The sequence below is a fragment of the Mesocricetus auratus genome, unplaced genomic scaffold (genome assembly GCF_017639785.1).
Source record: "Mesocricetus auratus isolate SY011 unplaced genomic scaffold, BCM_Maur_2.0 Super-Scaffold_100018, whole genome shotgun sequence".
NCBI lineage: Eukaryota > Metazoa > Chordata > Mammalia > Rodentia > Cricetidae > Mesocricetus > Mesocricetus auratus.
Genome location: NW_024429199.1, coordinates 41723680 through 41736176, shown reverse-complemented (window position 1 = coordinate 41736176; position 12497 = coordinate 41723680). Strand labels below are relative to the sequence as shown.

The following is a 12497-nucleotide window of genomic DNA, read 5'->3' as shown; positions in this document are numbered from 1 at the left end:
TTTGTCAAGGGCACTTTTTGATTCAATTCAATAAAATAGAAGTTCAAGGAAAATTTGTGTTTCAAATTACACATACGCGGGGAAGAGATGTCTTGTAGAGGATTTGAGTTGTTTTCCCAAAGAAATGTCCATCCTGTACAACAAAATGGGTCCTGCAATATAGCACATTCAGAGAAAAGGATTTCAAAATGTGATAGTTCTAGACTATCATGGGGTGGGTCATGAACCTAACAAAATATCATGAGAAAAGGATAAGAAAAAAGCCATGAAGAGACCAAAGGCTTACGTTGCTGGAAAGTACTGTACACGTTGCTGGGAGAGAAAAGTCATCAATTATTTTGCTCAGGAGTAGGCTTTTAATGTGCCCACTGGTGTAATAATGGCATGACTGTTATGGGTGTAACCCACTGCTTTCCGACTGGATTGAAAGCCACTTCAACAGGAGGGGGCACATGCCAAGTATTGAGAATCTGATCAAAAGCTGGGGCCATCATGGGACTTGGCCAAAGGATGGTGAGGAGTGCTGAGAAATGATGTCTTCTGGACATGATGTGGCCATTGACTCATGAGCTGAGAACTGCTGTGTTTAACTGCATGAGACTTAAGTAAAGTTGAGCCTGTCATCTCGCTAATATGGACGGGGGAGGGTCATGAAGACTCACTCCTATCTGAGGAACTGCTGACAGTTAATGGATGTTTGGGGAGAGGAAATTAATTTACTTTCAGTGGTGTAGCCACTGATAAGTTCCCACACTCCAATAACTAGCCTTACCTCCGTGCTGGTGCAAGCTTAATTAAACTCATAGGGCTATAAAAAAATAAAAGACATAGATTAGGAAAGCTACTTGTGGGTCAGACAGAGAAAAAGGAGAGTAAGAGAAGGCAATGGAGGTGCTGAGTGTATTCAAAATGCATTCTATGCATATGAAAATGTTAAAGAATAAATGTAGAAAATTGTTATAGCTTCACTTTGCAGAGGAATTCTATTATGCCGTTTCTGTGCATGCATGTGATGCAATTTTGTAATATTCACCCTCCTGCTCCATTTCTTGTCTCTGGTACCCCTTTCTCCTTTCTTGTCTCTCCTAGTCCCCAGTCTACCTCCATGTCTTTCCCATAGCCCCTGGATTCCACATGAGAATCCAGGTACTTGCCCACAACAAGATTGACTTATTTCAGGTGACATGATGATCTCTGGTTTCACCTACCAGGAAACAAAAAGGGCCAGTTTATACACCCTTCTCCTCGACGTGATTCCTTAATCTTCCTTGTCTTTAGGCATCCTTAGCATGTATAAGTCTGGTCATGATTTTGTGATGAAATGACTCGGACTGATTAATTTACAGACCACTGATTTTTTTCTTGACATGCCTGGTGAAGGGTGATGCCTGCTTTCTGAATGGTGCCATTTGTCGGTATCTTCTGGAGGGGATAAATGTAGCATGCTCATTTGTTGAAAGTCACAGAAGGGAAAAAGAAAAAAGGGGGTGAACTCTGTCTTCAAGGTCTTGTCTGTGTCCATGAGGGTCAATTCCTCATCGTCAAATAATCTCCCAAAATCCCTTTCTCATAAAACCTTGGGGCTCACAGTTCAGCATGATTTGGAAGGACACAAACATTTAAACAAAAGCATCATGTTGTATTCACATTTAGTATTGTACTGCTCATATCTGCCTTGTATGAGGCTGCAAATGTTTATTTCCTCTACTTTTCTGAGATATTCAAGTGTACATCGTTTAATGTGATATTAGGCAATAATTAAAAACTGCTATTGATATTTGACAATGATAATTGTGTTGCCACATACTTTACAACTCACACTTTTGTCAAAGGATCTGCTTAATTATTAAAATATTTACATTGAGAACCTATTGAAGCTAGTTGCCTTCTTCATGGTTTGAAAAGAATTACATAATTTTCACTCATGTTTTAAGCTGCTGAACTGAAAACAACCTGACCTCTATATCCTAAGAGGTGGGTTTCATTCATCACTTCTCACAACAGCCGCCTCCAAGGCCAAGGTCAACCAGGAGACCATCCAGCAGCTGCTGGAGAATGGCCAGCCTCTCTACTGTATCATGAAATATCCCAACAAGGGCTGAGTGAACAAATGCATACAATGCCATCATGTGCTACGCAGAAATCTAATTTACTTGGATACCACTGCAGATGCCAACAGTCTTTCAGAGGCAGTGTAACACTCCCTGTGTTTTAAAGTGTAGGTGCCATGGTGCTTGGAATCATATCTTGTTCAGCTTTAAATTTGCTTGGATGCTCAGCGAGCACAGACATTCATTTACAGTCAGCTTTCCAAATATGTGGAATCAAATTGCACGGTATCCTTTGCCATGAGAAAAATTCTGTTTTGTTTCACAATTTGGATACCAAATTGTGTATGCAGAAGAAATTGAAGCCCTGGGAGAAGTCATTCCTACAAAGCCAAAATTCAATGATTCTAACAGCCAGTGCTGTGAGAGCTGCTTATGCTACAGTATGTTTTTGAATGAAAATATGTTGTTTAGTGGATACTTCTAGGTTCAAATGCTTTCCTGGGGAATATAATGTTGAGCCAACCTTACAGTGGGGGATACTTATATCACTGTGTGCTTCAGTGTGCGTTTGGCTTCACTGTTAGCAGAATTTGTTATTTAAGAATAGGATTAAAATATACTATCTGTTCATAATAAAACATGATTCTAAAACTATTAGATCTTTAAAAGCTCCTTACTCATGTCTACTTGTCTTTCCGTAATTCTGGTTAGATGCTCACTCAAGGCAACGTGTCAAAAAGCACTTTTGAAATGGCTGTGTACAACACATATTAATTATGAAATTTGAAGAGCTGTCACCAACTCTCAAGTGCCAAATGCAGGTGATCATGCAACAGCATTTAGTGTTGGCTCAGATGACCTTGTATGCCCCATATTTTTGCGCATGCACTGCTTCCCGGATTTAGATCCCTTGATTTAATCTCTGTGTCTAGGTAGCCTTACCACTCCTGTCCCCTTGATATTATACTTTAGTGGAGGGATAGAATGGGAGAGTGGTAGTGGCTTTAGTGGGGATTAGATTGGTCTGTTGGATCACTCTGTAGTTCGTGGGATGGCTGTCATGAGATTACTGAGCCCAGTTGACCCACAGTTCCGCCATCTGTTAATGTGACTAATCATATGCACATCCCAGCATTGCCATGAGAGTAAAGTTGAGTCAATGGACAGCTGAAAAATGCTTAGCTCAGGCCTTGGCACAAAGCACTTAACAAATAAATGGTAAGCATGGTTTTTGTTGTAGATGATCAAGACTGAAATCCCTGAGTTTGATTCATTTAGCAGGCATCTGTTGTTCTAGGTCTTAGAAAATAATGCAGGTAGGCCATAATGCCTTCCTCTGTGTAAAGGTCTCTATATAGCAGAGTCATGGCTAGGGGTTGTCTTACAGTATTCTGAGCTGCACCACAGCCACATATTTTGACTTATGTAATCCAAAGTCCAACGTGGCATTTCTTGGTTAAATATGGCAGACTCTAACTTCTTTTTCTCCCCATATTTAGTTAAAACGGTGGTAAAGGAATATCAATGGACAAACCACAGGCACCAAGAGAAGATGAATGGAGACATAAGCAAATAAAAATATTTCTAGGAGCTTGCAGTGTGAATGCAAGCGAATGAACAGAATAGCTCTTTGCATCATGTGGAGACTGGCAGACTTCACATCACTCTATTATTTTCTCTGTGGTAACCAGACAGCACAATGACTTTGAGAGTCTGGTTACTATGGAAGACAGGGAGAGGTAAAGCTCCAGATTGAGAGAAGGCAACTGACTGGAAGCCTGTCTAATCAGTGCTTTGGCCTCTTGAGTTTTCTGTCCCATCCCATGCATCACACAGGCAGGAGATAAATTTTTTTTTATATACAAAGAGCATCAAACATGAAGATTTTAGTGATAATTAGACATAGTACAGAACAGGGAGGGGTGGAGAATTTAATAGCTTGAGGTAAATGTGTCTCTATCTTCTATTACTTTTTCTATACTTACAGAGGCAAGGGAGATAAAGATGTGTGGATACAGACGTGTGAATGTTGTACCATTTTTACCAGCATATGTAAAGTTGAATTCTGAGTGGCCTAGGTGTATCCACTTGGAATAATGTGTATCCATCGCCTGTCTAAAGAAGTGAAGCATTTTGTTCCATGTGCCCAATATGATTAACCAAGGCAGAAGACTGGTGGATTATCCTCTGCATGAGCAATCTAGTCTCAGGTGTTCTGTTGAAAGAAAGGTGCAACTCATCTTGTCATTCCAGTACAGCAAATCCTACTAAGCAAGTCCCACCCAGGCAACTGGATTGCGAGCCACCCAAGAACAGCCCCTTGTATGTGAGTTTGTGAGGAAGACCAAAGCCATCAGAAAACTTAAGAGGGAATAGAGCAAGGAAGGAGACTGGAAAAATTTTACTAAAGCAGAACTTGGTTTTAATTGATTCAGAGAGAGGTAACAGGTAGTGTATGCATGACAGAAGACTTGAGATGCTATAAAAAAGGAACAGTCACCAAAGATAGATACTTTTTGAAACCAAAACTGTAGTAGCTGAAATAAAATTCCACCATGAAAATTGAAAGAGCAAGTTGAAGAACTTCTAAACAGAAAACAAAACTTGATAAAAGCATTGCCAAACCCTCTCATGGCAAACAGTTCTTTCATATTGCAATCTGTAGTGAATTAATTCCAGTAACTTCCTAGCAGAGAGGCCTGTTTCTCTTTTAAAATGTTTATACGATGTTTTATCAGACACCAAGTTCTGAGTAATTTGTGATGTTTCTTTCCTTCTTATATCATTTCCTAGACGCTCAACCCAAAACTGAAGGTTTCCTGAGCCCTTGAGGTGTTTGGTGACTTTTTCTGTGGTCTGAATGTCCTGCTTCACATCCTTGGAAACCTTATCAGATCTATGTGGAGTTTGGTGTTCCTTAGGTGAACCTGATTTTCAGGTGAGGTATGGACAACCCAGATCTTTAAACGCCTTGGTGTTCAGAATGCCACTTACTTGGAAATACATGCTTACTTAACAGTATGTTTTGTAGCAATTAAGGATCATGGGAGAGTTCTCATTCAGTATTTAAGACATGAATTTTCCGTGGTCTCCTGGAGGATAGAAGGTTTGCATTTTGATTTTCCCTTAGTATGTGCATGGCTCCTGTGGAGTAAGCAATGTGTTTTCCACCTTAGGCTTTGCCTGCCATCTTCTGGGCCCTTTGAATCCTTGAAGACCAAGGTCATCTAGTTGGCAAAGCATTTCAGCAGAGAGTTGGCTTCAGGGCCCTACAAATAATTCAGAGTCTGCCTTTTACTTTGACTTCCTGACTTAAAAAATCAGATCATCACACAGGTCATTTTAGAGTGTATTTAGCATTTTAGGTTCACTGTTTATAGATTAGCAACTAATTTCAAGAATGTAGAATGATGTTACTACAACACCTACACTCAACCCATCCTTGGTAGACAACTTAACTCAGGAAAGTAGTCCAGCTAAAGTTTGTTTGACTATAAGATTTACTGTAGCTCCATAGTAGAGCTTGGAGTCAGGGATGGTGATGCCCGCTTATGACCCTTTATTGTACAAGGTTGTTTTGGCTTTACTGTTTTTTTTTGTTTTTTCCACATGAAGTTGAGTATTGTTCTTTCAAGGTCTGTGAAGAATTGTGCTGGGATTTTGGTGGGGATTGCATTAAATCTGAAGATTGCTTTTGGTAAAATTGCCATTTTTTACTATGTTGATCCTACCTATTCAAAAGCATGGGAGACCTTTTCATTTTCTGATGTCATTTTTAATTTCTTTCTTTAAAGACTTAAAGTTCTTTGTGATACAGGTCTGTCTTAGAGTTAACCCAAGACATTTTACGTTATTTGTAGCTACTGTAAAGGGTGATGTTTCTCTGATTTCTTTCTCAGCCTGTTTATCATCTGTATATAGGAAGGCTACTGAATATTTTTTTTAGTTAATCTTGTATCCTGCTACATTACTATAGGGATAGAGAGTGTCTAATTGGGGGAACTTAAGTATCTACATATTAAAAAGTAAACGGTGCTGCCATCTGTAATCATTTATGTTGTCTCTGAGGCAAGAAGCTGAGAAGATGACATTTTAAGGCCCTTTGAATCCTGTTACCTGCATGGTCATTGCAGGTGGGGGTTGGTGGTTGGAGGAAGGGAGACTTTCATCATGTCTTTTCACCAAATATTTGTGAAGTGAGATTATGAAACTGGTCTGGTTTCTGTCTGTCAATTCCAACTGCCTGCGGTGAAATTTCCAGGTAGTGAGTTTTACTCTGCAGGATACAAATTTCTTTTTCGGGTGATTTTTCTGCTTTCTTAGGCAGCTTTGAAAATCATATACAAAAACGTGTAAAGAATGGTTGCCTCCGTTTGTATCCCTGGGGATTCCCCTTTGGCGTCTCTGTAGATAAGATAGACGACACATCAGAACTAACAAAATCAATTTTCCATTAATAGCTGATAGTGTAGAGACTGTGACGATGAAGAGACAGGGGATGACTTTCCGTATTCAGAAAGGTTCTGTCATTGTCATGAGTCACCAGGGTCTTTTGTAACATGACTGACATGAAAATATGCTCACCAGGAATTATTCATTGATGGAGAATTTAATGTCTGGTGCCTTATTGGTTTCCCAAAATTGTGCACTATGTGGCAGTAGCCCAACCTTTTGGTCACGGACTTCTCAGTGCAAGTTGCAACACTGCTCTCACCTGTGCTTCCCAAACTGATGGTGAAAAGTAATTTGGCATGCATAGAGATCACCATAATCATATAATAAGTATGTGATGAATTTAAATAAGGAAGTAAAATATAATCTTACACTGGTTAGGGAAATAAAAGCCTCTACAGTAGAGCTGTGTATTTTGCAAAAACATTTTTATGTCATTTGATCTGTATCTTAGCCTCCCACGGCATGCAAGACACATGCCTGCCTCTCTTCCGACCTCATGTCTCTCTGCCTCTGTCTTTTCTCACAGTGCCTCCCCCAAGGATTGATGGTTCTTTTCCAGGCCAATGCCTGCTTTCCCTCTGCGTTGGTTTAAGTGAGAGTGGCCCTATAGGTGCATGTGTTTGAATGTGTGATCCACAGTTGATGAAACTGTTTGGGTTGGAGATGTGTCGCTGGGGATGATCTTTGATGCCTTTGTCATGGTGTGTTATTACAGCAATAGAAACCCTAAGTAATATGCCCTCCATTCCTTATATACAAGTATAGTAGTCACTGCTCTCATTGCTGTGACCAAATATCTGCCAAAAAGGAGCGGAAGGGAGTTAGGGTTCGTGGTGGAAGAATACAGTCCATTTTGCAGGATAAGCTTGGCTCTTGCAACTTGTCCGAGAAAGGATTTATTTGGGATTATGGTTTCAGAGGAGTAGGGTCCATGAAGATAGTAGAGCAAAGGAACAACTGATAGCTCAGCTCTTACTCCTCAAGCAGAAGGCAGAGAGAGACCACACGGGGAATATGTGACTCTTCCAAGGCATCAGAGAGCTTTGTTGGTACTCTATCCCAGCAATAGGGATCACAGCTCAGACAAGTGATACTTCAAATCACAACATGAAAAAAATTCAGACCAGTACAGAAACAGTAAATTAAGCATGGACTGCTCTACCATCTTGAATCTACATTCATCAACATTGTGACTTATCCACTGTTTTGAGAAAATGGTACAGAGCAGATAGCTTGCCTGTCCTTTGAGCATCCTTTCTCGTTTTCCCCAGATGAAAATGCCCAGGAGTTTGACCAACCTAGGGACCACCCCCTCTAGGAAGATGCCCTGGCTGTTGAATTTTTGACTCTTGAGCTATCAGCCAGCAGAGGATGATCTGTCCATGTTGACACCCCCCGCTGCATATATTGAATAAAACATCATTGCTGGTCTCTCCCTGGCTAGAAGAAGTGAATTCATTTTTGTGTTCTTTGTGCCTGAACTCAGACCTGGACCCAGAGCCCAGCCCAAGAAATATGCTACAGGAATGAGTAAGGAAATGGACTCTCAGACATGCTGATTTGATTTGTCTGACGTCTCCGTTCCCAGTTGTTTACTGTCATACTTTGCTAAGAGGACGGTGTAGGCTTTGCCCGAATGGAGCTGCAGTGTTATTATGCAAACGTGTACTGGACTGAAGTGTGTCAGGTCACAGAAGCGTGAACTGGCTGCTGTGCCAGTCCTGAGCTGATTTTTGGGGACACTGCGGTGAACGTGAACTTCACACGCTCATGGCATCGCATTCCAGGCATGCACCGGCCTCCTTTTCCCTGGCCAGGTGCAGCCAGATAAGCAGTGCAATAAAAACGATGACAACCACAGGTCAGACTTTCAGTAGATTCTTGACTTGGAGACTATTAATTGGGGTGGGGAGCAAAACGGAAAAAATCTCCAGCTTCATTTTTCTTTTTTGAATTTCCTGTGCAAGTTACATATCCCAAAAAGATGCAAATTAATCAACTATAATGAAAGGTCGGTTCAAATTTCAGTATGATTGTTGGGGAGGAAAAGTGGGCTGAGCTGTTGATCTGCACAGTTAATTGGAACTTGCAGCTAGTTTGTCTATTTATTTATTTATTTATTTATTTAGGGGAAAGAACTTTCTGGGCCTCTTCAGTTATGTGTCTGGCTCATGCCTTTAGGTTTCTGAATGTGAGACAAGCAAGACTAGCCTACAGAGGACTCTCAATATTTTTTAGAGATCACTATCCCCTCCTCTCCTCTGCACACAGACTATTAATTGAGATATTTGAAGAGGTCAGTGAACAACCAGTGGGCTCTAATGTGGTTTATCATGGCCCGTCGTCCATTCCAGGCCATCTCAGGAGGAGGCTGTGGCTTCCCAGGCTAGTGTTGGTTGTGAGTTTCCCATCACTGTTTTAAGCCGACATTTCTGATTTAGGATTATTTTTTCTTTTACAAACTACCTATAACTGATCTGTTTTCCTGCTTTACTATAAAACATACAGAATGAGCCAAAAAGAAAGAAAGGAAAAATGTAATATGAAGAGAAAGTCTAATGTTTTTCTCTCCCCGTGTCATAGGTTATCAGTATTGTTCCTTACCCGTGGTTCATGTGTATCCAACATTGTAGACCACCAAATAAAGGCCATTGAAAGACCTTACAGTGTCCTATTAAAACATGTGACATGAAGAAAGAAAATGGGCTTTACCTCTAAGTGGATTTTTTAGCCAAGCCTTGACTGTGGCTATTCTCCCTAGATAGAGGAATCTCTAAATAGCACTTGCCCACTTCTGACTCTTCTAGATTACCATGTCAGGTTGCTCTCAGACAGTATTAGGGAAGAGGGGAAATAATGAGATACTTAAATTATGATAAAAGGAAAGTAAGAATCTCTAATTAATTTTATTCGTCTGAAGAGATCACAGGAAAGGAAATAAGCACGATGGGGCAGCCAACCAACCAGGCGAGCATCTCACAAATTCTTCAAATGCGAGCAAGATTCCATGATAAGCCCTAACTTTCTGGTAAGCATTTTAATGGGTCCTTTAATTAGCCTTTCTGGAAAGTTCACTGATGAGATGCTGGAATAATGATCCCCCATGCTCTGAAGTGTCTGGGCATTAGCTTGCAAGGTGACTGAACATACTAATGTCTTTGCCTGTGTTCCTAATGGGGTCTTGCCTGCATTTGACTCTTATCAGGAGAAGGACCAGATGACAAGAGCCTTCTCTCTGTCTTCTTCTTTGTTTTCCATTTACCTTCTCTCTCCTCAGTTCCCTTGATTACCCAGCTTCAGAAAAGAGAATTTGGGGGTGGACCCTTCTGGAACATCTTACTACTTCGGCACCTGTTTGGGCTAAACATTTCTAAGCATTCCTGAGACTGGGAACCCATACTGATTTAGTGAATTAATTACATACCTTTACCTTTGAATTAAATTTCATTTTCTTATTTAGTGTGCATTCATGTGCACACACATGCCAGCACGTGTGTGTCACAGACTGTGTCTGTGGAGAGGAGAGGATGACTTTTGGGAGTTGGTTTTTCTTCCTTCTGCCTTATTTTTGAGGTAGGGTCTTGTCTGGCTTCTTGTAAACTTGTTACTCCAGGCTAGCCAGCCCAGGAGCTTCCTGGCAATTTCCCTGTCTGCTTTTTACCTCACCATGGGGGTGCTAGGATTACAGATGTGTGCCGCCACATCCAGTTTTCATGTGGGTTCTTGGGCGTGCAGTTAGATGGTCAGGTTGTACTTCTACTTACTATGCCATATCCAGCTAAGAATTAATTATATGTTGCCACCGTCTCAGAAATGTCTTTTGGGGAATGCGTCCCTGACTTATATGTATTTACTTTAATGGGTACATTGCTGTTTCACTTATTTCTTACAGCATGTTTTTTTTCCCTACACATCTAAAGTTCAGGCTGGGCCAGGTAAGACATAGAGACATTCAACAAAATGAGTGGGCACTTGGGTAGGTAAATTTGCTGACGGCGAAGCTTGTGACCTAGCTTTGAAGCAAACTAATGGTACTCTGGGCTTGGGCTCAGGTTTCACAGTCCTTGTGTGGTTTGGTCCTGGCATACCAGTACATGCTGACGAGGGTGTACACAGCCTTTTACCCTGCATAACTACTCCTTGTGCCTCTGGCTGAAAGAAGCTAAACTTCAGATAATTTATTCAGCATAAATTATGGCTAACCTTAGTGGAATAACACACACTTTTGATCCTCTTTAGATACAGTGTCAAGGGGGAATAGTCTAAGTATAGACGTTTCTTCCTACATTTTTTATTTAAATCAAATTTCAAATCTTGAGGACATCTGATATTCCTCAAGGACATTAAATCTATAAGAACTAATGCCTGAATCATATCCTTAAAAATAGAATCCATAGTTTGTTTTTTAGCTACATTTTAAATGCCTAATTACTTTTATGCATTTAATAATTCATTCTTGTATAATTAAAGGCTTGAGCTGTGTAACATCCTTCACGTTTCAAAACATGGACATTTCCCTTAAGTGCTGAATTAAAGAGAATGGACCCTGGATATGCAAGAAAAGACTGTCCAGGTTGTTTATTTATTGTATGTTTGATGTGTGTGTGTATGTATATGTGTGTGTGGTGCATGCCACATGTGTAGATCACAGGACAGTCTTACATGTCAGTCCTTACTTCCCGCCTTGTTTGCAGTTTCCTGCCAAATACACCATGCTATCTGGTGCATGCTCTCCCGGGAAGTCCTACTCTGCATGGGAGTCTGGGGAGGACAGATGCGTGCTGTCACCTCCATCTTTTCATGGGTTCTAGGAATCCAAACTCAGCCTCCCACACTTGCCTGGCCAGGGCTCTGTTTACTGAGCCATCCTCTAGATGGAAAGTGTGACGTTTTGATGATGGCAAAACCAATTCAAGCCGTACAGAAAGGCATGTCCTCCCTACCTGGTCACAGTTCCTAGTTCTGATTCCACGCCCAACCACTCTTGCTCCGTGCTTAGGAATCCTTTATGGAATGGCTTGTGCATGTGCGAGCTCTGTATTGGTCTTTCTTAATTTTAGTATGGTCATTGGGTATCCTTATTTACACTGCTTAGCAAACTGATTCACTTCATTTCATCCGTTATCAGTAAACGTTTGGCCACCATCACAGACAAGTCACTCTGGAAGTCTGTGCGTCCAGGTATGAGTAACTCTTTAGGTAAAGCACTGAGGTAGAGATGTGTGTGGTCAGAAGTAATCTATATCTTACCTTTTATAGATATTGAGAAAATTATTGCCCCTCCCCTCTAAATCACACGTGTAAGACTGTAGCAAAAGTAGGCTCTTGTTATTGCAGATGGAGACACAGAAACTTTGCATCATGAGATGTCAAAGTAACACCAGCTGAGGCAAGGGGGGGGTCAGACTGCCTGCCTCAAGTTCCTTTTGAAGAGCACATACTTTAAATTCATTTAAACACTTCCACATATCATCTTTGTAAGTCCTGAAAACAAACCCAGGAAGTAGGTGCCATTACCCTCTTAGAAGTCACTACTTGACATCAGTATTTGAAATCTGTCAAAAATAAGTGAAAATGTGAGAATTACACAGGCGTGTGCCAAGGCTCTTCTTATAGCTGAAAAGAGTATGCATTGTTCACACAGAGTAGTCTAGGAGTTGCATGCCGCATAAGTAAACACCATCATTACGTGTTTCTGAATACTTGAAATGAAAAGATTCAGATGCAGCATACTTTGGTGTGGTCTGAGGACACAAGAAGCAGGAACTTCACTTGTAGCTGCTTAGACCACAGTTCAGGCCCAGCACAAATTTATCTTCTCTCCAGTTTTGTTCTATTTAAAGGTGACAAAGTACCTTTGATGAAAAAGGGAAAAATGTGATTAAATTCTGTAAAAAGAAGACACCTAGCTAGCATTTTAAAGTTTATTGTGATTTATTCTGCATTGATGTACCCACGTCAAGAGGGTAGGAGGACAGGTAACATTTAATT

The 12497-nt window shown here is 40.8% G+C and overlaps 1 long non-coding RNA gene across 1 annotated transcript in view; it reads left to right on the top strand.

The window, feature by feature from the left end:
- Window positions 1-4849: 4849 nt before the first annotated feature.
- The window catches only part of LOC121132904, a 206793-nt gene continuing 199145 nt past the window's right edge, over window positions 4850-12497 (top strand). The window contains exon 1 of the long non-coding RNA XR_005869608.1: window positions 4850-4989. This is a non-coding gene — a long non-coding RNA (uncharacterized LOC121132904). The remainder of the gene's footprint in view (window positions 4990-12497) is intronic.